Here is a 659-nt window from a genome sequence, read left to right on the forward strand (position 1 = left end):
CCACCCACCTACCCACCCTCCCAACATCGAGGACCAATCGACAACAACCTAAGCATAAGACGATGTAACAGCCACACGAAGCAAGCAGAGGCAGCGCATTAGCCTCGGTTTTGCCTCCTGAAGACTGGGAGGGAGAAGGGCTCTCCTCTCGTTGCCACTTTGGCAGCAAGCTCGATCGGATTAATACTGCTGACGAATAAAATAATTCTGCGACGAAAATGCCTCAACAGCATCGATATTCGCAGCCGCCCTGCACCCCACGACGCGCCGAATCGCCACGCGAAATCCGGCCAGCGTTCCAACTCAAGGGGCTTCTGTAGTCGAGATCAACAACCCTGGTTTTGCTTTGGTTTGCTCAACCTCCCGCATCCGCCGCCCTTCGCCATATTTTACGATCCCTCCCCGTGGATAAACACGCGAATGAGTGATAAATAGAGTGAAGGGAAGTAGCCAAGCGAGCTAAGACGACGACCGACAGCGAGCGGCGGCCGAGGGAGGTGGTCGCGTGTTTACTAACCCTTTGGCCACGCCGCTTCCCTTCCGGCGAGCCTTCCTGCCTTCGAGGATCTTATCCCGGGCTTATCTCTGCTTATCCTTGACACCACGCCAACCCAAGACAACTTGACAGAAAAAAAATGAATATATAAAATGCCTAACGT

This window comes from Penaeus monodon, chromosome 25 (assembly GCF_015228065.2).
Source record: "Penaeus monodon isolate SGIC_2016 chromosome 25, NSTDA_Pmon_1, whole genome shotgun sequence".
Lineage (NCBI taxonomy): Eukaryota > Metazoa > Arthropoda > Malacostraca > Decapoda > Penaeidae > Penaeus > Penaeus monodon.